Source organism: Erpetoichthys calabaricus, chromosome 9 (genome assembly GCF_900747795.2).
Source record: "Erpetoichthys calabaricus chromosome 9, fErpCal1.3, whole genome shotgun sequence".
In the NCBI taxonomy this organism is placed as follows: Eukaryota; Metazoa; Chordata; class Cladistia; order Polypteriformes; family Polypteridae; genus Erpetoichthys; species Erpetoichthys calabaricus.
This window is the reverse complement of record NC_041402.2, coordinates 178,549,990-178,573,775: the sequence shown is the minus strand read 5'-3', so window position 1 is coordinate 178,573,775 and position 23,786 is coordinate 178,549,990. Positions and strand designations below refer to the sequence as shown.

The following is a 23,786-nucleotide window of genomic DNA, read 5'->3' as shown; positions in this document are numbered from 1 at the left end:
AGATGAAAAGAGCTGAGCCTTTACAGTTTAAACAAAAGAAGACTAAGAGGAGACCTGAGTTTAAAATTTTGAAGAGAATGGGTCCAGTGGATCGAGACGGTGACTTTAAAATGAGTTCATCAAGAACACGGGGACACAGATGCTTGTGAACGGTCAATTTCACACAAACATTAGGATGTTTTTCTATACACAGAGAACCAAAACACTTGGAATAAGTGACCGAGAAGTGTCGTAAACAGGAGGACTTTAGGGACTTTCAAAACTCGACTTAATGTTAATTTAGAAGAGTTAAGTAGGGCAGGACTGGTGAGCTCTGCTGGGCTGAATGGCCTGTTCTCGTCCAGATTGTTTGTATGTTCTTTATGCTACTGTATGCAGCGAGAGTCCTTAAAAGATCATGAGTCATTGGTATTTCACTAAGCTGTTACCATCGATTCATGGCTATTTACTGTATGGAGCCTCTTACAGATCTAAATAAATAAAAGTTCTTTCTGGAACCTTCATGCGTCTGGATCTGTTGGGAACTAAAAATGGTTTCCCCTACTGCATCGTTCTAAAGAACCACTTTGGTGCTTTTGTTTTTAAGGGTGTAGAATCCCAACTCTCAAAACATCCAGAGTTCTTGGCTTGAGGTGAGAAACATGCCGTTGAGATTCAAGTCCATTACTGCTGATTTGTTATGCTGTGAATCGCCCGTTCTCCCAAATTCCCAAAGATGTTCTACTGGAATCAGATCTGGTGACTGGGAAGGCCACTGAAGGATACTGAACTCATTGTCATGTTCAGGAAACCAGTTTGAGAAGAGTTCTGGTGTGTGACCACGACTGATGTGGCCATAAGAAGACGGTTAAATTGCAGCTATGAATGGATGAACATGGTCAGCAACAATACTCAAATAGTCCATGGTGTTCAGATGATTATTGATTGATTGATAATAATGGGCCGAAAAAGCCAAGAAAACAAAACCCAAACCATCATTCTACCACCACCACCACCACCAGTAGCAGCCTGGACTGTTGGCACAAGGCAAACTGAGTGAATGGATTTCAGACTATGTTCTTCCAGTCATCTGCTGTCTAGTTTTGGTGACCCTGTGGCCGCTGCAACACACTGGAATAACCAAAAAGAAAAAATATTCTGATTTGGCTAAATATGTCTATTCTACTTCATGGATTTCCCAAGATTAATTAGCTCCAAATGATTCAAAGTTAGGCCTGTGGTCCTGATGAGATGAGGTGAGATGAGATGAGATGAGATGATGTGCCCGCTGCAGCCTCAGCTTACAGTTCTTGGCTTACAGGAGTGGAATCTGATATGGTCTTCTGCTGTGGTAGCCCATCCGTCTCACAGTCTGAAGTGTTGTGCTGAGATGCTCTTCTACTCACCACAGCTGTACAGAATGGTCACCTGAGTTACCATAGCTGTTATGTCAGCTTGGAGAGATCAGTCCATTCTCATCTGACTTCTGTCATCAATAAGGCACTTCAGTCCACAGGTCTGCCGCTCACTGGATGTTTTCTGTTTTCACACAATTCTGAGGAAACTCCAGGGACTGTCGTGTGTCCCAGGAGATGAGCAGCTCCAGAAAAACTCAAACTGGTCCATCTGGCACCAGCTGTCATGTGCGATAATTGAAGGGATAAGCAGGTGGACAGGTGGTCCTAAAAAACTTTATATGTGAGCAGATAGATAGATAGATAGATAGATAGATAGATAGATAGATAGATAGATAGATAGATAGATAGATAGATAGATAGATAGATAGATAGATAGATAGATAGATAGATAGATAGATAGATAGATGTGAAAGGCACTATTTAATAAATCATCTGAAAATGTATGGAGTGATGGAGTCAGTGATCAGATGGATGGATGGATCGATAGAAGGAAAGACAGACAGATGGAATGATATATTAGCACTTGTTCCTGATGACTTTGTTATTTTTTAAATGTTAACCCTTAGTTAACCCAACTCTCCAGGATTCTGAAACAGGCACCTGACCATCATGTATGCGGTGTTGTTCAAGACTAATTTATTTTTCCCAAAGTCACAATATACATTAATTTGCCACTGAACAATCGTGTTTATAAGTAAAATAATTTCTGCAAATTGTTAGAAATCCTGTGCCTGATCTTATGATTTAAAATACATGATTTCAGTCTAAACATGAAAACAAAAGCCTTAACATCTACAAGACCACTCTGAAGCGGCAAAGGTTTCAATTTCAGAAAACATGCCTGCCTCGTCTCTGAGATCTGTTTATGACAGCAGAAGGAAATTGGAAGCAGTGTATTTTACTGCAGATTCTTTACACCATTTTTCCCGAGGTAAGGATATGTTTTCTATTTTCTTGCCTGTTTACAGTGCACATTGTGAGCGGAATTTTCATGTAAATAAGATAGTAACAGAAGGAAAAAAAAAACCATGCATGTCTCTGAAGCTGTTCAGCGTGACATTAGATTTGTACACCATAGTCGGACATATCACTGATATAAAATGACAGCTTATTTGAAGAAAAAAATTCTGAGAAAAAAATCAGGCCCTTAGAGCTCAAAGCGACTGCAAAATTCACAAAATGAGCTACAGGACCCTCTGGAGGTGAAAGATGAAGAAAACAGACAGTGAGGTGAAGAGCATAACTTGACTTCTTTAAATATAGTAGGATCTCATATATATATATATATATATATATATATATATATATATATATATATATATATATATATATATATATACACATATATATTTTTGTTATTTATATATATTGTAATAATTGACACAAATACTTATAAAGATTTAGGGTTGTTAGCCCCGTACACTGTAACACAAATTCAATGTCAATAGTTTCCACAACTCAAAGACACAGAAGGATAGGTAGACGAACATTTTATAGGGTTGGACCGGAAATGAAACTGTGGGATGCTGGGAAAACCGTGGTGCTGGATGGGTGGCTGACATCACCAACCGGGGACAAGAGGGAAGAAAGGAACCCGGAAGTGCTGCGGCTCTTTGAATTGTCCAGGCGGTATTATGGTAGCAGTGCCTCGTTCTTTCTGGGAAAGTAAGAAGAGAGAGGTTAGTACGCTGCCGTTGTCCCCTGGCACGACTTGTCACAGTGTGTGTCGGGTACTTAAACTGCTCCCCATGTGCTCGTGTCGTGACAATATGCATATAAATATATACATATACATAAATCTATATATATAATTCACTAAGCCGCTGCCAGTGCAAGCAAGACACCCATGGAAGCACGCAGCACAGAGCCACGCCCACCAACTCTAAGACCATTGGATACGACAACAACTCGCCGAGCCATGCCCACTAACTCGGACGCAGCAACTCACAGAGCAGGGCGTCATTCGTGTTCATCTCTGCTACACTCCACATGCACCTCTGAGCCTCGTTGACTTTTCATTATTCTTTTCGGTTATGACACACGACCGCGTCCACCATCGCAAACTGTTTTACACACCATGGTCTTAGAGTTGGTGGGCGGGTCTCTGTGAGTTGCTCTTGCGAGCGGGCACATGACCAGGCAGTGTGTATGCTTCAAGAGCGAGAGTGGACGCGACAGGACCATCTAAGAAAAATCATGTTTGTCGCGGATGTGAATCGCTGTATGCAGCGAGTACAACAGTTTGTTTGGTGCGGATGTGAATCGCTGAATGAGCGTGCGACGGCGGTCCTCCAATTGTCAGTCATGGACAATTGTATGTTGCCCTCTCCAGAGTTCCATCTTTTCATTCACCTACAGTCGTATCCTCAAACCCACCCCATTTGGACAACTGTGTCTTTCAGGAAGTGTTCACTCATCAATACATAATTATGATGCGTATGCTACGCCGCGGGTTGGCTAGTATATATATATTCTTCTCTTCACTTGGAAGAAACACTACTTTTCCCTGATGGCAGCACGAATTAGACAATCTCTTTTCGCTGTTCCGTTATTTCACCGAGAAATGATTTCTGTTTGTTTGCGCTAATGCGATCTTTACTATCATTTTTTGAGACTTCAAATTTTAGTACTTTCATACTCTCTAACCTGCTCTGCATGTGTAATTTTTTGAACCTCTTTACGATGTTCTACTTTGTGTTCTACTCTTTGTCTTTTATTTCCTACCCCGCTTGGAGCTGAGAGTGCAGGAACTGTGTCTGACAATAGCATTCACACGAATGAGAAGTACGTGGACCGTGGGCGCAGTTGTAAATGTTTGACAGGAGGGCGGGACTTGGCAAAATCTCTTGGGAAAAAGTCTCGTCTCGCGGGACCTGAAATTATCTCCGAGAAAGTCTCGTCTCAGGATTTCCTTTTATAAATGTTCAAAACACGCACTGTTTATTTTCCGTTTGGTGCACACAGCACACACAGTGCCTAAATCACCACCATACCGCTCTGTCCTTTCTTTCTCTTCGGCCGCCTCCACTCTTCTCTTGCAAGCTCCGTCTACTTCCACCTGACTCCGGCTCCCCACTACTCACACCAACTGACTCCAACCCGGCAATGTAGGGACGGTACTATTCCACCTGAGTCTTTAATGGCTGGAGGTTTGGGTGTTGTGTCGAGGCTTTCTTGAGGTTCTTCTCCTGTCTCTTTATGGAGGCCATCCTGCCGACTATGCCACTGTGAAATAAAGCACCTTGACACAAAACAAAGGTTTGGGGCATCCACCCTTGTACTTAACCTTGGTTGCAAAGCAATCAAAATATTCAGCACAACAATGTACAGAACGGAGTCCAAAACAGAACTGATCAAAAGACGAAGGGAGTGGGGTTTTATAGGGAGGTTTGTAGAAGTGATGTCGTCCTCGGGGCCTGGACAAGAAGTGATATACAGTACTGTGCAAACGTTTTAGGCAGGTGTGAAAAAATGCTGTAAACAAAGAATGCTTTCAAAAATGGAAGTGTTAATCATTTATTTTCATCAATCAACAAAATGCAGTGAATGAACAAAAGAGAAATCTAAATCAAATCAATATTTGGTGTGACCACCCTTTGCCTTCAAAACAGCATCAGTTCTTCTAGGTACACTTGCACACAGTTTTTGAAGGAACTCAGCTGGTAGGTTGTTCCAAACATCTTGGAGAACTAACCACAGATCTTCTGTGGATGTCGGCTTCATCACATCCTTCTGTCTCTTCATGTAATCCCAGACACACTCGATGATGTTAAGATCAGGGCTCTGTGGGGGCCATACCATCACTTCCAGGACTTCTTGTTCTTCTTTACGCTGAAGATAGTTCTTAATGACTTTGGCTATATGTTTGGGGTCGTTGTCCTGCTGCAGAATAAATTTGGGGCCAATCATACGCCTCCCTGATGGTATTGCATGATGGAGTAGTATCTGCCTGTATTTCTCAGCATTGAGAACACCATTAATCCTGACCAAATCTCCAACTCCATTTGCAGAAATGCAGCCCCAAACGTTCAAGGAACCTCCACCATGCTTCACTGTTGCCTGCAGACACTCATTATTGTACCGCTCTCCAGCCCTTCAACGAACAAACTGCCTTCTGCTACAGCCAAAATTTGACTCATCAGTCCAGAGCACCTGCTGCCATTTTTCTGCACCCCAGTTCTTATGTTTTCATGCATACTTGAGTCGCTTGGCCTTGTTTCCATGTCGGAGGTGTGGCTTTTTGGCTGCAACTCTTCCATGAAGACCACTTCTCGCCAGACTTCTCCAGACAGTAGATGGGTGTACCTGGGTCCCACTGGTTTCTGCCAGTTCTGAGCTGATGGCACTGCTGGACATCTTCCAATTTCGAAGGGTAATAAGCTTGATGTGTCTTTCATCTGCTGCACTAAGTTTCCTTGGCCGACCACTGCGTCTACGATCCTCAACGTTGCCCATTTCTTTGTGCTTTGAGCTTGAACAGCACATCTTGAAACCCCAGTCTGCTTTGAAATCTTTGTCTACGAGAGACCTTGCTGATGCAGTAGAACTACCTTGTGACTTGTTGCTGTTCTCAATCTTGCCATGACATGACACTGTCTTCCACAACCTCACCTTGGTAGCAGAGTTTGGCTGTTCCTCACCCAGTTTTAAGCCTCCTACACAGTTGTTTCTGTTTCAGTTAATGACTGTGTTTCAACCTACGTGTGACATTGATGATCATTAGCACCTGTTTGGTAGAATTGGTTGATCAGACACCTGACTAGAATCCTACAAAATCCCTGACTTTGTGCAAGTAGACCAATAAGAATTGATGCTGGTTTGAAGGCAAAATGTAGCAACACCAAATATTGATTTGATTTAGATTTTTCTTTTGTTCGCTCACTTTGCATTTTGTAAATTGATAACAATAAACAATCATTATTTATATTTCTGAAAGCATTCTTTGTTTACAGCATTTTTTCACACCTGCCTAAAACTTTTGCACAGTACTGTAGTCCTCAGAGCTGAGGCAAAAGTGATGTCTTCGTATTCATGTGGAATTTCCCGTGTCTGGTCTGCGGGGACAAAATAAAATGGTTGAATGCACCCCACCACCCCCCGGCAGGGCATGGAATTCATTTCTTTTGGTCCCTGTGGCTGGCTCCCATGTGCATGTGTGTGACTATATATATATATATATATATATAGTGGAAAACCAGCCCCGACCTCAGACAGACGCAGGACACCCAAGTCCAAAAGCACAAAGTTTTATTTTGCCTTCCTTTAGCACACATGGTGCACAAAGCACCAGCACTAATACTCAGTCCCTTTCCTTATCTTTCTTTCTTTCTTTCTTTCTTTCTTTCTTTCTTTCTTTCTTTCTTTCTTTCTTTCTTTCTTTCTTTCTTTCTTTCTTTCTTTCTTTCTAAGGAGTGAGGTGGCCTATTTTTTACCACACCCAGAAGTGCTCCAGGTGCTCCCCAATCCTCTTCTGGCAGCACGTCCAGGTGTGGTGGAAGTGCTACAGTCCAAGGCTCCGGAGCAATACATAGTATAGTTGTCAATATATAGTATCTATATCTATCTAAACATATGCTAGCTGTATTATCTAAGACTGATAGAAATCAAAGTATTCAATGTAGACCTCAGCATTGACATGTGCAATGCACCGTCTATTGGAATATATTTTTGTAATGAATGCAGTAATAAAATGAATTGTATTTGTCATTCCAACAGATGGTGCATGTCAAACATGTATCATAATAAAATGCATTGCTAGAATATTTGTTGTAATTATGTTGTAATTATGACAGATGTTTGTGATGTGCCACCTGTTGGAAAACAAAGAGAAACACAGCAAGCAGACAGACACACAGATACATGGGCATTTATTCTTTTATTCAGTTGGATAGATATTTACATATATTTTGTCCATTTGACAAAAGTTTGAAAAAAATGGGAATCAGCAATATAGTCATGTGAAGCATTGTTTTTTTTTTCAGTTTTGAGATTGCTGATTATAAATATCAAATTTTTGATATTTGTTTCTTTACTGCTGGTCTTAGCTCTCTAAGAGCCATTCGCAGAAGGTTACAAATGACAAATTTCAAACATAAGCTTGTGGGGTATCATTTTAGGCAATTTCAAGGTCAATGATCACAAATAGGGTGTTATTTTTGAATTTTTGACCCCTTACTAAAGATCTAGCCCTCTGCAGCCCTCCATCAGAGGGTGATAAATGACAAATTTCAATTACAATCAAGAATATTGAGACTTTACATATTAAAACTGAAGCACACATTTTGAAACTACTTTGTCCCTCATAAAGTCAAGTCCTTGCATTTCTTACAAACACCCTGAGGGCATCGTATGCCAATTCAGACCACCACCAACCCCACCACCTCCCCCAAAAAAATGACCTGGACAGATGGTGTTACAAAAGTGATGGAATCTCAATTTTTGGATTGGATTTTGTGTTAGTAAATATGAAGACTTTTTCCTTTACGTTTGGACTGATGACCCAGAGACCCCCCTTTAAAATCAGTCAGTCAGTCAGTCAATCATTATCCCACCCACTATATCCTAACACAGGGTCATGGGGGTCTGCTGGAGCCAATCCCATCCAACACAGGGTGCAAGGCAGGAACAAATCCCGAGCAGGGCACCAGCCCACTGCAGGACACACACACACACACACACACGCACACACACACACACACACACACCCACACACCAAGCACACACTAGGGACAATTCAGGATCGCCAATGCACCTAACCTGCATGTCTTTGGACTGTGGGAGGAAACCCACACAGAGACAGGGAGAACATGCAAACTCCACGCAGGGAGGAGCCAGGAAGCGAACCCAGATCTCCTAACTGCAAGGCAGCTGTGCTACCCACTGTGCCACCGTGCTGCCACCCATCCATCCATCCATTATCCAACCCACTATATCCTAACTACAAGGTCACAGGGGTCTGCTGGATCCAATCCCAGCCAATACAGGGCTCAAGGCAGGAAACAAACCCTGGGCAGGGTGCCAGCCCACCACAGACCGTGCCGCCCCCCTTCAAAATACAATGTTTAAAATATATTAAAAAATGCTTCACTTAAGAACACAATTTCCCCAGGACAATTATTGCAAGTCATAATTGTAAACTTTGACATGCAGTCATCCAGAACATTCCGATTTGCAAACCTTTCAGACGACACAATGCTTTTCTGCTGACACACTTCACGAGATTCTTTTTTGTTTTTTGATAGCCCGTCTCTCACATACTAACATTTGTTGTTTGCGTTATTTAGATTTTTCTCTTTGGTACGACACCTCTGGATTTTACGATTCCATTGAGGCTCAGGTCTTGAAATAACTCACCTCATTCTGTGCCTGCAGACTTCTTTGAGTGCACAAAGATGAAAAATTTCGAATGTCCTCCGTTTTGGTTTCCATGTACTGCGTGGACCCACAGCCTAATTGGCGTTAACTCTGAATGGGCAGCCACTTCAGCGCAGGGCCCACTCCCACTGCTCCCGTGAGTTGGCAGCCCTCAGTGCTTCACTTCTGTGCCACCTTTCTTTCTTTATCTATTCACCATGGCTGACCCCCTAGACACACCTTTTGTGTTTTCCCCATGTACTTACTATCTGTTTATTATTTTTCTTGTCCTTTTCACTTACATAATGTGACATGTGGTGTGACACTGTCAGCTGTCTTTCCAGATTTAACGATCCAATTGATGGAGACAAAAGTCACCAAATAAATAGACATGCATGAAAAACATAAGATTAAAATGTCTGCCTTGACAGCTAATGACTGGAAAACCAAAAGCAAGGGATGATGGTCCTAATCGACTTTGAGCTCATGCTCACTAAGCCCTAATTGTACCGAAAAGTTGAATTCAATCCAGTGTCACGCAGGCGCATCTGGGGATCACCATCCAAACTCTTCTCAGGTATGTAGTACTACCCAAGGCCAAGAGGGGGCGCTGCTGCTAACTGCCTGGTCATGTTCTTCTTCCACATCCAGTTGGCCACACCCCCTTCAGGTCCAGGGGCTTTAAATGGTTGGCCACCCGAATGGAGGCATCCATGAGAGAGACCCTCCTTACGAGAACATGCGTCACCAGCAGAAGCCTGATGATCGAGGCCACTTTCTTGTATGCCACTTGTCATTTTCAGGCCACCATGTGTTATTTTTGTTTTGAAAGATAAGTAACGAAACGGGGAGGGCCATGTTGGCACCTCAAACTTCTGTTTGTTTATCGACCACCACATCGGTTTATTTTCAAATGTGGAGTTTTCCTATTTATGGACTGAAGCAATGGGCAGATTTTCACAGATAGTTGTTCTGATGTAACTGTCAGGATTTCAGGCACCCAAAACTTCAAAAAGGCCTGAATCCTTAAAAAGATGACCTGAAACTCCAACTAGATCTCAAAGAGTGGTCATACTGAACTCCAAGGAATATGACGGGTGAAGACCAGACACCACTAATCAGCATCCCTATGGTGAAGCATGGTGGTGGCAGCTTCACACTATGAACGTACTGGGACAGGGCGACTGGTCAGAATTGAGGGAAGGATGAATGTGGCCCAATACAGAGAGGTCCTTCAAGAAAAAAGCCTGTCCCAGAGTGTACCTGATCTCTGACTGGGATGGCAGTCCAACTTTCAGCACGTCAATGACCTGAAGCATTCAGCTAAGACAATGATCAAGTGGCCCTGGGGCATGTCTCTGAGGGTCTTAGATGACTCAGCCAAAGCCCAGACTGAAACCCCTTAAAACACCTGAGGAGAGACCTGAAGATGGCAGTTTGCAGATGCTACCCAGCCAATCTAATGGAGCCTGAGAGGATCTGCCAGGAAGAATGGGATAAATCAAACACTGAGAGATCCTTGAAGAAAACCTGATCCAGAATGGACATCACCTCAGACTGGGGTGAGACTTCACCTTTCAGAATGACAATGACCCGAAGCATACAGCCAAGACGACATTGGAGTGACTTCAGGTGGAGGACTTCATTCAGAGCCCAGACTGAAACTACATAGAAAATCTGTGGAGAGACCGGAGGATGGCAGTGTACAGACGCTTCCCATCTAATCTAACAGAGCTTGAGAGGATTTTCCAGGAAGAATGGGATCAGCCAAACACAGAGTGGTCCTTGAAGAACATCGCCTCCAGAGTGGATGTGGCCTCACACTGGAGTGATGGTTCATCTTTGAGAATGACAATAACCATAAGCATACAGCCAAGACAATGGTGAGTGGCTTTTGGACGAGTCTCTAAATGTCATTGAGTGGCCCAGAATTTAAACCCCATAGAACATCTGTGGAGAGCCCTGACGATGGCACTTTACAGGCACTACTCAGCCAATCTAATGGAGCTTCGAGAGGATCTACCAGGAAGAATAGGATAAACCAAACACAGAGAGACCTTTGAAGAAAACCAGAATGTATTTCACCTCAGAATGGGGTGAGGGTTCACCTTTCAGGATGACCATGACCCGAAGCATACAGCCATGTCGACACTGGAGTGACTTCAGGTGGAGAACTTCAGTCAAAACCCAGACTGAAACCCCTTAAAACATCTGAGGAGAGACCTGAAGATGGCAGTTTGCAGACACATCCCATCCAATCAAACAGAGTCTGAGAGGATCTGCCAGGAAGAAATGGGATAAACCAAACACAGAGTGATCCTTGAAGAACACCTGCTTCAGAGTACATGTGGCTCCCCCCAGACTGAGGTGACGATTCATCTTTGAGGATGACAGTGACCTTAAGCATACAACCAAGACAATGGTGGAGTGACTTTTGGATGAGTCTCTAACTATCATTGACTGGCCCAGAACTTACACCCTATAGAAGATCTGAGGAGAGACCTGAAGATGGCAGTTTACAGGTGCCACCCAGCCAATCTAACAGAGTTTAAGAGGATCTGCTAGGAAGAATGGGATAAACCAAATGAAGAAAGATCTTTGAAGAAAACAAGAACGGATGTGACCTCAGACTGGGGTGAGGGTTCACCTTTCAGGATGACAATGACCTGAAGCATACAGCCAAGACGACACTGGAGTGACTTCAGGTGGAGAACTTCAGTCAAAGCCCAGACTGAAACCCCTTAAAACATCTGTGGAGAGACCTGAGGATGGCAGTGTAGAGACACTTCCTATCCAGTCTAACAGAGCCAGGAAAATATGGGATCAGCCAAACACAGAGAGGTCCTTGAAGAACACCTGCTCCAGAGTCAATGTGACCTCAGACGGGGTGATGGATCATCTTGACAGTGACCTTAAGCATACAACCAAGACAATGGTGGAGTGGCTTTTGGACGAATGTCTAACTCTCATTGAGTAGCCCAGAACTTAATCCCTATAGAACATCTGTGGAGAGCCCTGAAGATGGCAGCTCACAGGCGCCACCCTGCCAATCTAATGGAGCTTTGAGAGGATCTATCAGGAAGAATGAGATCAACTGCCCAAATCTAGGTGTGTGACAGTGCCAGTCGGCCCCACGCTACCGGGTCCCTCTAGGAGCCTCTAGAACCCACCACCACCAGTGATAATGTTTCTAAGCGATGAGCCGAGCAAATGAGGACGCCACACAAAGCAAGGAGGAGGTGAAACAGCCCTCAGTGCTTTTATTAAAACTAATTAAAACACAAGTGTCCAAAAAGTGTAGTGCTTTCCAAATGTTCAATAAAGAATCTAATAAAATGTCCCGCTGATCGTGAAAGTGGAATTCAGATAAATAAATCCATTAAAAATGAGGTCAGAAACCATCTGGCAGGAGGTGGTCCTGTTCTAAAAGCCCGGCGCATCATTCTTAGAGCTGACGTCTCCACTGCTTATCCCGTACAGGCCTGGCTGCAGAGGATGTAGCGCCCTGCGCGGGAAGAAAACAACGGCAGGCAACGTTTTGTCGTTGCAGGCAAAAGTTGCTGAACTTTATTATTGAATAAATACAGAAGTGTTTCCACTCCACTCCTCACCCTGCCTCGTCACACACTGCAGTGTGTGTGAATTGTGTCCTTACAGAGGCGCAGCGCCTCCAGCCACCACAAGGAGACGCCCTGCTGACAGACAGGCAGACAGACACAGCCAACCTTCCACGGGTCCGGGTCCCTGCCGTTCCATGGCTACAGTGAGGCTTCCACTCCAGACCTAAAGGCCATGATGCTCACATTGGCGGGGGTCTCAGTCCAAGCCTCATTCTACTCCCCCGCTGCCTTTGTGGTCTTCTTCGGCAAGTCATTCACACTCCTGGTCACTCCTGCTCTTCATACATGGTCAGCCGGAGGGACCCATTTCAACCACCCTGAGTGTTGGCCACCCAATCCTCTCCAGGGGCTCTCCTCCCACCCTCTTCACCTGTGTCAGCACTCTCTCTTCCTCATGTCTTCCTGCCCTCTTCTCTTTCTTTAATGTCCACCTTGATGTCTGTGTGATGGTGGTGGTGTTGTTGTTTTGTGAGTGTGTAATTTTTTCTTTTTTCCTCCTCTCACCGATCTCTTACGCTCCCCTTTAATGTGCGGTGTGATTGCTTGATTGCCACCCTGGCCTGATAACGAGACCATCCGACAGCCCGCATGTGCCAACAAGGCGACGCATGGACAGCTGACCGCCTCGTACCGTCTTCTACACAGATCGCTCACCCCTGCTCTACTCCCCAGCGCAAGCTCTTCAAATGATTTATTTCAGACAAAGCTTGCATAGACCTACACACACACAAAGGCTTAAACCTGGAATTGCTGCCAAAGGGGCTTCTACAAGGTGCTGAATTAGCCCTCTGGATACTTCTAGGAATAAGAGATTTCAGTTTTGAATTTTGGTACTGGTGTACTAAATGGACGGCATACGAACAATCGTCTTTAAAGTAAATGCGGTGTGTGTGTTATTGCAGCTTATGTACCATATTCCAATAACAAGAGCATTATGGGAAATGGATATTATGCAAATAGACCAGTTTATTTGCATTTCTTTTACCTTTTATGGTATTACCTGCACAGCAGGGCAATATGGAATACCATTTGTGCCAAACTTAATAAGCAAAAAGATAATGAAATAATTATCAACTTGAAGAAATCAGTTCTGTACAAGTCATTAAATTGTGAAAAGAAAGCCACCCAAACTATTATGGGGAAGGTTTCTCTGCCATCCATTTAGTACACAAGTACCTGAATTTTAAATAAATTTGCAAACCTTTCTAAAAACATGTTTGTCACTTTGTCATTATGAGTTATCGATTGTAGACTGATGGGCAAAAATGGCAGATGTATCCGTCTGAAGTGAAATCTACAACATCATGAAGTGTGCAGAAAGTGAAGGGGGCTCGATTCACTGTATATATTTTACTTGGTACAGGTGGGCACTGCCATTACATGTAATGCCATCTGATTCCTATCTTGTATCGTGACCACCGCAGCAGTACTTAATGATAGCCTTGCAGTTCTTCTGCCAGCCACGGTTGATGATAAAGTGGGAGACTTTTTTTGCAGTTTTCACTTACTCCATCGATCTTCTTAGAGAAGTCAGGACCTTTACAAGTTTTGGCTCTGGCATTTCAGTTCCTTTGATTTATTTTGGCTTTACCCATTTGTAGTTTTTTGACGATGATTTATCTTCTTGGGCTCCTGGTCTTTTAAACCTCGCTCGGGGCACATTTTTCTCCTCTTGGCAGCATGCCCCATCTGTGTGTGAGTTTATTTTGGGGATTGTGGTTTCCACCAACGTCCCAAAGATGTTTGTGTGACGCTAATTGCTGCTGTTTGAGCTGCTCCTGCCGTGGACTCACACGAGTTTGGTTTGGTTCCTGCCGTACAGTCGGTGGTGTAAGAATCGGCCGCCAGTGACCCGTCAACTCCGTAGGCCAGTCAGTACATGGAGAGATGGAGAATCCGAATAAATAAATTATTGGAAAATCCGTCTGCTAGCTGTAATTTGTTACAGAATATCAGAACTGGTTCCTTTTTTTTTTTCTTTGTTTTTGCCTGTTCTGCTGTATTCTGAGGTATTGAATATCAGAGAATTTACCCTTACTGTTGCTTGTATGGTATATTTTGGTTATATTTAATGTTATTATTGTCATATCTTGAAAATTCCTGTGTGGACACGTTTTTTATTTGTATGGATGTTGCCATTGTCTGGCTTCATTGCAGAAAAGCCCACGGCTGGAGGAGCGGTCCCCAAGGTCACTACGTGTGACGTCAAGAGCATGACGTGTGCTATCCAGCATCCGAAATTGTGGATATTCTTTAAAAACCTTTACAAATTATGCACTCTGATTAATGATCATGACTTTTTGCTTTTCCTTTGTGGACCACCAGGGGGCGTACCAGCCACCCTACCCAACACAGACAGGCAGACACAACTTGTCACAATGCATACACCTTTATTTAAAGTGGGGGAGCACTTTAGCCTGCTCCCCTCAGCCCAGTACGTACACCACAGCACACTCCTTTTCCTTATCTCTTCTGCCTCCACTCCTCCTGGAAGGCTTTGTCTGCTACCACCCGACTCTGGCACCCCAAAATGGAGTGAGGTGGCTCCTGGAGTGAAGTTCTCCAGGTGGCTCATCATGATTAGCTGGAATCACTCCCAGGTGTGGTGGAACTCCAGTATGGGGCTCCGCAGCTCCCCCTGGTGGTGGACTACACCAACCTCTCCATTCCCCGTCTGCCTCACAGGAATCTGTGGTGCCACAGCCGCCAAGGAGGGCTCCCCTTCTAGTGTCCCATGGGAGGTAGTGACTCCCCCTCGGTCCTTCCATTTCGTGGCTGTCCATCACACCTTCTTATGATCTGTCTGCTCTCAAAACACCCGTGTGGTGGTCTGATATGTTGCATATAAGTTGATAAATGCTTGGGATGTCTTTATTTGTTAGCTACACCAAGCAAATGTAATGTTTGATAGAGTTTCAGGAGGCATGTTTTACTTCATTGATGAGAACAGCGGTACTCTGATGTTTATCTGATCAACCCCCCCCCCCCACCGCCCCCCAGTCTTTAGGACGGACTCAGGATATGAAATGTATGGTGAGGGGGGACGGAGTATCAGACCGGCCTGACAAGGGTGACTGCACTTGGACTGACTGACATGAGCCTATACGCCATCCAAGGCATCAACACCATAAACTGACTAAACAAAGCAGTTGTGGGGGGACGAGTTCTGCTGGAGCAATTCCGTTGGTGAACGTCCCCTGGAAGGTGTGATTGTCAGGCCTTACACAATAGAGAGAGACAGAGAGGTTTGTAAAGACATGAGGTCTTTCTCTGCCATGTTGCATCCTGAGAAAAGCAGAGCAGGCTGCCTGGGCCTGTACAGATGCCGAGCTGACCACAACTAGAAGTTATTGTGCCACCTGAAATTACCCATTTTCCACCATCAGGCTGTATGGTCTTAGTTTACAAAGCCACATTCTATTTACTTGTAATGCACAAGTTATAATAAAATTTGATACCAACAGTATAATACAGAGTTTAAAGTGCAGCTCTTTCTTCTGCTGCTTTTTTCACTCCCTGCCTGAGGTTAAAGGGGTAAAGAATGGAAGTGGGGGGAGAAAGTGCTGAACTGAAGTAGCTTATCTGACCCACCACAGAGTGGGATTTGAGGCAGTTCGGTTAAGTCTACACAATACAAAGAGAGTACAGGGCCACCATAAGACCCGACACGACAACAACAACTCTAGAGCAAGGGTCCTCAATTACGGTGCTGGAGGTCCGCAGTGGTTGCAGGCTTCTGTTCCAACCAGTTTCATAATTAGAAGCCAGCTTGGTATTTAATTATATGGCTTGTCAGTGCTTTCATTCTTCCAAGACAAAAATTGTATATTTTGTGTTTGTTGAAAACTTTATTTGTATGTTTCGTGGTCCTCCCCTTCTCTCTCATTTATTTCTAAACATTGTACTAGCACAGATACTTCATGATGTATGTACACAGGTTTCATTGGAAGCATGTTATCCAGAGAGTCTTAGCACCTCCTTATTAACTGATGGCTGGTTAAGAAAACAGGTGACAAGTACAACTCTAATTTCAATTGTTTAAAACTAAAACAGACCATTAAGGGCTCTGAATTGTAAGAAGCAAGTTAACTAAAACTTTAGGAGTAAATAAATGGGCTCTAAATAACAAAAAAAAAAAAGAAACAGTTAAAGCAAAACCCTGCAGCCACTGCGGAGATGGGTTTGAACGCTGCCATAGAAGTCTGACGGAAAATCTTTATTCTCAAGTCCCCACCCCGGGCTCTAGAGTGAGGCGTAGCCCCCAAAACAAAGCCTCAATGCCCCTCTGGGGTACCCTACAACGGAAACTCAAGAAGAAGCCTGTACAAATCATAACAAGGAGCAAAAGGCTTTAAAACTCAAAATGTCAATGAAAAGAGGGAAAGGGAACCTTAGAAAAACCCTGGCCCACCCACATGACGATGGCAGAGTTTGTTAGGATTTCAAAAAAACTATTCATTAAAAAAAAACAATAGACAAAATCAAAACTGAATTGAACACATTACATCAATAATATTTTTTTTCTATAGCACAGGATGTAGCGGGAAATGATTTACATCAAAACTACATAAATAATCATATTATAGACAACCCCCAAAATTCACGGGGGTTACGTTTCTAGAGCACTCGTGAATTTTGGATGTGGTCAAAAAAATGCCTATAAATGCCTATTTTTATAGTTTAAACCCTAAATATGCCCCCAAAACACTTTAATTTCATTTCAAACTCAGCTTTATACATTACCCTAAATAAAAGAATGAAAAGAATGTAAAGGTAACCCGTATAGTGTACAGTACTGTACTGCTGTGTCTCCCGCAGTGTCAAATACAGACGTTACCCCTATATGTACAGTAATTCATACAAGCGCATTTTCTTTGGTATAAGTAGGGTAAATACGTAATAATTTAATTTAATAAAAATACAGTAAAATGTACGGGTACTCACCAGTAATGAATGATATTGATTGAAGAAGATGATGATGATGATGATGATGATAAATTAGCTGTGCAGTACAATGAAGGTACAGTATGTAATGAAGGTAATGACTGCACAGCAGAGCAGAGGATTTACAGCTCCTTGGGTTACTACTGTGGCATAGCGTTTTACTTCTGGGAGCAAATCCAGTAGTTCAACCTTCTTCTGGACTGTTTTGAACTTCTTCTGACGCTGAGGTTCATTGCCAGAAGCCTTAGAAGGTGCAGGGCGTTTGGGTGACATTTTAGGGCTTTAAGAAGAAAAAAACGAAAAACACGAGAACGCTCAGCAAAACACTCGAGATGGCAACACGCGGTAAACTGTTGTGATACGGGAATGCTAGGCAGCGCCTGCCAGAGATGTGTCACAGAGCAGCAGCCAATCAGCAGCAAGGAGACATGAATAACACTCTCGGATTGGCTACTCTCACCATCACAAGCCGCCTTTTTCCTCTACGGTTGCTTTGTGTTGTCCCTACAGTACAGTATTGCCACAAAGAAAGCCATAAAAAAATTGTGGATGATATTTACGGTTTCCGCTAACAATTATTAGTTAGGTTCTGAGGAAAAATCTGCAAATGACTGAGGCAGCAAACTCTGAGCCGCAACTTTGCGGGAGTCTACTGTATAATAAATCATAGAAAAATAAATAAATCATGCAATTACATAAAATAAATATGCAATTAGTAGAAAAGCAGAGTCCTTTAAAAGATGAGTCAAGTGATGAAGTCAGAAAACAAAAGAAACAAGGGGTCCTAAGGCCAAGAGACCACTCGGGGCCTTCCACCTAACATGAATGTTCTTAAGTTGTTCCTGATTGCATTTTAGGCTTTGTCCCAAAGGATTCAATGCAAAGAGTCTCAAGGATAGTTGGGGTACCCGCTTTCATGTGGGCATCACAGGCAACTGCACGGGACTTCGATCAGCCGGTGGTGACATTCATTTAGGAAAACCGGAAAAGAAAAGTGACAAAAAGTGGCTTTTTTTGTCAAATGGGAGACCTTCTATCGACAGGTGGGTGACTTTCCTAATGCAATGGAGTCGACTGAATTAACCAGAGGTGGACCCTACTCAATAATAATAAATAATTAAATAATTCATTACATTTATATAGCGCTTTTCTCAGTACTCAAAGCGCTATCCACACAGGGAGGAACTGGGAAGTGAACCCACAATCTTCCACAGTCAATGACGCTCATGAGAATGGGATGCAGCTGAGCCAAATTTCAAACGTCATAGCATCCATCTATTTTCCAACCCGCTGAATCCGAACACAGGGTCACGAGGGTCTGCTGGAGCCAATCCCAGCCAACACAGAGCACAAGGCAGGAACCAATCCACCAAAGGACACACATACACACACCCAGCACACACTAGAGACAATTTAGAATCACCAATGCACCTAAACCTGCATGTATTTGGACTGTGGGAGAAAACCCACGCAGACACGGGGAGAACATGCAAACTCCACACAAGGAGGACCCGGGAAAGTGAACCCAGGTTTCCTAACTGCGAGGCAGCAGCGCTACCCACTGCGCCACCATGCCGCCCAAAAACGTCATAGCAACGGGTCCGAATACTTGTGTCAATGGTGATATTTCAGGTTTTTTTTTTTTTTTTAATTTTTAATACACTTGCAGAAATGTTTGAAATTCTTTTTATTGCTTTGTCACCCTGGGGTATTAAGATGTGCATGGGGAAAAAAAATATGTCAATGATTTTAGCATAAGGCTGCAATATAAAAAATGTGCAAAAAGTGAAGGGGCCTGAATACTTTCTGAAGCCACTGTACATAAAACAACAAAAGTAATAAACACCATGTATATAATAAAGATACATAAACAGGGTGGCGCAAGGAAACAAGACATTTTAGAAGTAGTATTGGCGACCCTGGAAAATCGGCAGGTGTTTGGGACCAATAAGACCTCGTTAAGAAGCCCATGCCATGAGTTCTACTGGAGCAGTGGAGTGGTGCGCACCGAGCGCTCGCTGCGAAAGCCTTTTATAAGAATGGAGACCGCGTGAATGTCGGCGTCATTACCAGTTAGGACGTCACGATCTTGTCCAGTCAGCTGACGTGATTACAACATGGGTGCGGAATTTCGAAGAAATGGGTCCAGCCTTAATAAAAAGTAGTCCCCAGGTGGAGCCACTTCACATATACTGCCCGACAGTCGATTGTCTGGGAGACGCGTCATTTCACGCGATGGTGACGTTCCGTGGCCTCCAAGATCCCCTGATCTCACTGTTTGTGATTTTTTTATATCTGTGGGGACATCGTAAAAGTCACGTGCGCCGCAGACGTCCTGCAGCCATTGCTGAACTATAAAGGAGGACTGAAGAGGAAATCGCTGACATTCCTAATGACACGTTACGTCGAGCAACGCAGAATTTCCACAACAGGCTGTCAGAAAGTGTACGGAGAAATGTACAACACCTTCATGATGTTTTCTTCAAAACATAAAATGAATATTGATTACCATCATTAATTGCATATGCTGTACAATACATTTCATCATTAAATGTATTTTGTAAGGTGTTTATTCGCGCCTTGAACGTCGAATGAAAATGTCCGTTTCCCTGCGCCACCATAAAAACAAAAAACAGAATTAATAACACAAGATGAAAAACGATATTTAAATAGCTGTATAAAGATTAGCAAAGCAAGAAATAAATGCAAGCCAAGGTCGGGCGGCATGGTGGCACAGTGGGTAGCGCTGCTGCCTCGCAGTTGTGAGACCTGGCGAAACTGGGTTCGCTTCCCGGGTCCTCCCTGCGTGGAGTTTGCATGTTCTCCCCGTGTCTGCGTGGGTTTCCTCCCACAGTCCAAAGACATGCTGGTTAGGTGGATTGGTGATTCTAACTTGGCCCTAGTGTGTGCTTGGTGTGTTTGTGTGTGTCCTGCGGTGGGTTGGCACCCTGCCAGGGATTGGTTCCTGCCTTGTGCCCTGTGTTAGCTGGGATTGGCTCCAGCAGACCCCGTGACCCTGTGTTCGGATTTAGCGGGTTGGAAAATGGATGGATGGATGCTGCAAAGTCCCTGCCATTTCACGCAGAAAGGATGACCCACACTGCCAGCTCCGGTGCACTTGACTGCAGGTGGCCCGAGGCAATGGGGAGTCCCTTTGGTGACTCCACGGGTCTCTCAACAACGCGCCGTTAGCTGACCTCACCTCGACCCCAAAGTACACTGTAGTGTATAAAATTTCATTTCATTTAAAATTCCTTTGGCGATCTCTGGGTACATAAAAATGTAATTTTAAAGCTCAAGTTTAAATCACTTCTCCTGCTAAATTATTTAAGGTAGAGAATTAAAAGCAATCAGACATTTCATTACGGGCTTCTGCAGGAAAAGACTGTCGTGTATGGGAACAAGCTTTCATTTTAGAAATAATACGCCGAATTGCTCCGAATTGTAATATCGTTTTAAATTAATTACATTATCAAGGGAGAAAGAGAAAGGTCTCATCAATGAATGAAGAAAAATGTGTCACGAAAATGGAGCTGGGCATGTTCTTGTTTGCTGGAGAGTCTTGCGTGGCACTCCAAACCCACCGCCTCCCCTTCCTCCCTTTGTCTTTTCCTGGCTCGGGCATATCAGCAGCTGCTTGGACATGGTGTCAAAATCCACTGGCTGTGGAAATCAGGGTCGAGAGCTTCTGGCCACCTGGGTGACAACTGGTGCCCAGAAATTGCCCCTCCTTCCCCTCCCCACACCTTGGCATCGCATTGGAATCCTGTCTGAGCTGACCGCGAGAGTTGGGTTTGAACGCTGCCGTAGAAGTTGAACTGAAAATCTTTATCCTCAAGTCCCTGGCAACCTCCTGACCCAAATGCCACCTGTTCTTAAGCTCAGGTGCGCAGGCTGGCAGATGACTCTCTGCAGAGTATTCATCATGTGCCAGGTGCCCAGCGATGCTCCATTCCATTTGACTGGCGTATGGTTTCGCACTCCACTCCAGAACTGATAACACAGCCAAGCCATGAAAAGAACGGAGCCGGTGTCACTATGGACACACGCGGGCCTCCTAGTAACACCTCCACGCTCACCTCTGAAATGTCACTCTTCTTATACAAGATGAACATTTCAAAGTGAGCCGATTATTGGATTAATTTTTTTAATAATTGCAAGTAATTAAAGCAGAACTCTGCTCTTTACGTTGATCAAAGTCTTTAATAAAATCCTCTTGTCATGAGAACTGTCATGGTACTGTCACCAGGTGTGAAATACGGGAGGAGCATCCAGGTGCCCTGGGACCCCTTAATTAACTCTTTTGAAACCACGGAAGGTCTAAAATTGAAAATTGTTGGATGGGGGTCCCCCACCCCCCCTCCTTAAAAAGTATATTTTGAAAATATGTTATTGTCATGAAATGAAATGCAATTCTTAGCAAAAGAGAGTGTGAGGGTGCGTAAAGTTACACTTCGATGTCCCCAAAATATCCAAGTGCCTTCAAAGAGAAATTGAAACCATAAAACCTTAGCTTGGAGAGACACAACTTCAAAAAGGATCATTATAAAAATGACAGTATTTACTCTGGAAAAGAGAAAAATAATAAAAGCACAAAAGAAAATGAGTTGTCTAGAGGAAATCGTCAGCCAACAAGTCCGAGTAAGACACCCAGAAATGATAAACCCCAAACAGAGCAGCATAATGACAAAAAGCCAGTAATTCTGAGACCCCCCCAAACTCCAGCGGACCCCAATGGGCTATGCCTGAGCTCCCCTGCTGCTTTGACCTAAATAACCAGAGGCGGGGCTAAGGGAGAGATGATGTCAGGGTGACCCCACCTCTTGGGGTACCACCTACAAAACACAAGGGATGTAGGAGAACAAAAGATTTACACGTCGAAACATAATAATACAGAAATGGAACATCTAGTGTACTGTTATGTGCCAACCCACGTGGTCTCACCCTGTGATGTCTGCTCGGCGCCACACAAGCACTGGGATACAAAATGAAATAACAGCCTACAACCGGTTTTAATTGAAAGGTTGAAGCAGAGGAAAAAAATTTAATTGATCAATTTAAATAATAATAATAAAAAAAAAACTTTCCCAAACAGGTGCTAAACAGTTTTTCTCCTTTTTTACATTTAAATTGTTCTGAACAATTACATTTATTTCAGTTTGGTTCTGAGGACCGAAATTGAATTGCCAACTGGATGGATAATTATTTTTCCCCCTGCGAAATTGGTGGTTATTTTTAGAAATGATTTTCTTCTTTCTTCAAACTCTTCAATTCATACTACACACGCACCACTTTTGCTAACGGAGCGGAATGAGAGGCGCACCCTCTGCCCGCTGAAGGTGAACATGAAACATCGAGATTCAAATCACAAAAATCATTTACCCGTGCCGCTGCGCCGCTGTTCGACTGCAAATTAATCGCCTCCTTTATTCTCGGCACGCTGTTCATCTGAGGGGGTATTATTTGATACCAAGACACGAGGAGAGATTATTAGACAACGAGCCAATCTACGATCGACGGGGAGTACATGGGCACCAATTCACAGGAGAATAAACACCTGCGCTTGCCAACTTGAACTGCAGCCATGAGTGCGCATTTGAACTCGTAAGGATTTTTATGGCAGGAGCGTTACTGGCTCTTCGTGCCACACTGTATTTGCAAACTCCACGCACCTTTTACAAATGCGGAATCAATTCATGTTAATAATACAGAACCTTCCCACCTTCTCTGAATTATGACGGCGTTGTTAACTAATTAAAGCAGTCTTCCGAGATAGATAGATAGATAGATAGATAGATAGATAGATAGATAGATAGATAGATGTTAGAGGGAGTGTTGGGGTGCCAAACAGGTCACCCCTTCCAATATTTACACAGTCCTAAACAAAAACAGACGCTCTATGACACGTTCAAAAAAGCAAAATGTAAAGCAGGTTAACAAAAAAATTAAATAAGAGGCTTCTTTGATCTTTTTTCTCCAATTTTTCATCTTCAGGTAGGAACTCCAGTTACTAGTCTGCTCTCGCCTGAGTGAGATCCGTCAAGCCAGGGGCGTCTCTCTTTTACAGCAGAGAGACTGCTGGGGGCGGAGTCAGTTTTCCTTCGTGGACAGTTTCTCAGGGTTGTGGGAAAAAAAGCTAGACGTTACCATCAGTGACCACGCCTACTGATACAAGGCAAACGTCAGACACGTATAATAGATAGATAGATATGAAAGGCACTATATAATAAATACAGAGATATGAAAGACACTATATAATAGATAGATAAATAGATATGAAAGGCACTATATAATAAATAGAAATATGAAAGGCACTATATAATAGATATATAAATAGATATGAAAGGCACTATATAATAAATAGAGATATGAAAGGCACTATATAATAGATATATAGATATGAAATGCACTATATAATAGATACAGAGATATGAAAGGCACTATAGATAGATAGATAGATAGATAGATAGAT

General features: G+C 43.4%; 1 long non-coding RNA gene across 1 annotated transcript in view; it reads right to left on the bottom strand.

Annotated features, from left to right (window-relative positions):
- LOC127529144 (uncharacterized) overlaps nucleotides 1–23,786 on the bottom strand; it is an 81,585-nt gene that overhangs the window by 19,750 nt on the left and 38,049 nt on the right. The gene's annotated exons all lie outside the window — the stretch shown is intronic.